The sequence below is a fragment of the Aptenodytes forsteri genome, unplaced genomic scaffold (genome assembly GCF_000699145.1).
Source record: "Aptenodytes forsteri isolate BGI_AS27 unplaced genomic scaffold, ASM69914v1 Scaffold280, whole genome shotgun sequence".
Classification (NCBI taxonomy): domain Eukaryota; kingdom Metazoa; phylum Chordata; class Aves; order Sphenisciformes; family Spheniscidae; genus Aptenodytes; species Aptenodytes forsteri.
The window spans coordinates 127,636-130,152 of NW_008796042.1; positions in this window are offsets into that span (position 1 = coordinate 127,636).

The window sequence follows — 2,517 nt, forward strand, 5'->3', positions numbered from 1 at the left end:
GGTAATTCAGTGACTGAGCGTGAACCCCACACCCTGGAGCCTCTGTGTGTAATTCTGGGCTGCATTAAGGGCACCGACCATTTTGCCCACATGATTCAGTCACAGTAGCACAGGTGTTGTACCTAGCCTGTTTTACAGAGCTGCAAAACACAGGCTTCCTATTCCGTATCGTAGAACTAGCGGTCAAACTGCACTCATATACACGATCTATTTCAACAAAATTTAGTATGTAGAAGTTATTTTTCTTCCACTGTAACAAAGTGGACTTTTCGTTTTTTATGGTCTATAAACGTTATACCCGTGTCTTTTAATGAAAGCTTTCAAGCCTGGGAAACGTCTCCATTAGTTTCCTCATAGAATCATAGAATCATTTAGGTTGGAAAAGACCTTTAAGATTATCGAGTCCAACCGTAAACCTATCAGGGGAAGCATATTAGCTGCTGTTACAAGATAGCTATTGGAACACCTCTGGTACCGTAAAGTGCAAGGGAACCGAGAAGGCTTTTGGCCTGAAGGATGTCACAGCAGTCAGAGATCAAAGAGTCAGCCCATTTCCAGATTTATGAGTTGGGAATAGGTCTATTAGCTCCCAGTACTCGCTCTTTCCTAAGTACGTATTCAATATACATTGATAAAGTAGTCATCTTAATGGGAAGTCTGACACTGAAAACCACCACGCTCCTGGGCACTCTGTCTCAGTTTTGTCCTCTTCTAGCTCAGCAGCAGATCCAGGTGGCGGCAGTCCTAGAAGCACCCCCAGATGGGACCCCCTCATTTCCCTCCTGCTCCACCTGGCAGCACCCTCTCGCTTGTACGGCTGTCTCAGGGGCTGCTGGTGACCCACGGGCGGGGAATCCCAGATCTGGATAAGAAAAAAAACCCTGCTGTTACTGTACAGTTAATTTAACTCGGATTAGTTCCCTGATCACACTGTGTGGACCCGCATACAGCTTAGCAACCCACTCAGCTAAAGGGAAAGCAGCAGGATGGGGGTGAACATTGGGGGGCCTGGGGTGCCAGCAGCTACTTGAGCCTGGGCTGCTGCTGCTGAAAGAAAAACACACGTACATGTGTGAAAAAAACACATTTCCCTGAAAAAGCTGCTCTGTCTGGCATACTTAATCCACCTTAGCCAAATCCTAGAAACTAAAGTCAATATCCCTATATAAGGGTATAATTCAAAGCAGGATTAAATCCTTCTGAAGCCTAAAGGATGTCACATCTCTATTCTGCATTACACAGGCAAGAAACCTCTGCTTCTGTTTTTCAGCAAATGTTATTTGATGTAAAATAGAGTAAAATGTTCATCATGTAAATGTAATACGGAGCAATTCCCTTTTGGTGCCACCTGTGGCATCTTCTAAATCTGCACAGAATCTGCGGAGTAATTCAACCCTCCCCGAGTTTTTTGTTAAAAACCTAAAATAATGCCGTCCATGCTTTCTGGATCACCGCTCATCTGTGCCCTTTCTTACCGCCGTGCCCTCTCGTTACACCGCTAATTGAGAACGCTGTACAAGTCTCATGTTTCTGACCGCTGCTTGCAGACTACAGGCCATGATTTCGGGAACAAACGACCTAGAAACTTCATTAACAAAAGCACCCGGATCGCTGCACGTGTAAAAGCACAAAGGTACAAATGCTTTAGGAATAAAACTTTCAAAAATGGCTTTTAACAATCAAAACACCATTCTTTCATATAAAATAACTTTTCATAGGAGACGGTCCTGTAAGGACAAACCCTTTTTAAAGCACCTTGGTGACGGTCAGGCACCATTGGAGCCTGTTGGAGCGCGTGGGCCACGTTCCAGCGAGAGACCTCTCCAGCTGGGAAGCGGTTATTGCGGAAGTGCCTGGGCTGTGCGAGCGGGAGTACGCAGGCATTAGCAAGCGGGTGGAAAAGGTGATGACACCAGCGTCTGTCTCTGCCCCGTCCGAGCTGCTGGGGCTCTCCAGGTGCGTTTAACTTGCATCTTAAAAACAAAGAGATGTTTTTGCAGCAGCAGGCACGGCAGGAGGCCGTACGCCAGCCGCACAGCTTGCAGCAAAGCACTGCAAAGGGAGCAGCCGTGGCCTCGGGAAGAGATAACTTTTGTTTACTTTGAGTCTCGCACCATGTAAGATCCCTCGCTCGCCAAAGCGGACAGCTGCTGGAAAATACCCACCTCCACAGCAGCAGCTGGAGGGAGCAAACTCTGTAACTGTATCAGCCCAGATGTTGTATCGGAAATAACCCAGCTGTGGGACTGGGCCCTATCCGGGATGCCAACCTCCCAACACCAAGTTGTTTCGCTCACAGAAGGCAGATGCAAACCCCGCTCCGCTCTCCCTTTTGCTGCCCGTGTTTCGTACAGGGGGTCGAGGGCCGCCAGCCATCACCCACGTCGGGCACGCGTGGGGCTGCGGTGCCCCGGCCGGCGCCGAGGCCGAAGGCAGGGGACGCCCCAAGCGGGCACCCCACCAGCAAGCCTGGGGTGCGGGGCCAGGCAGCTCGGCGGGGTGCCCGGACCTCCGCGC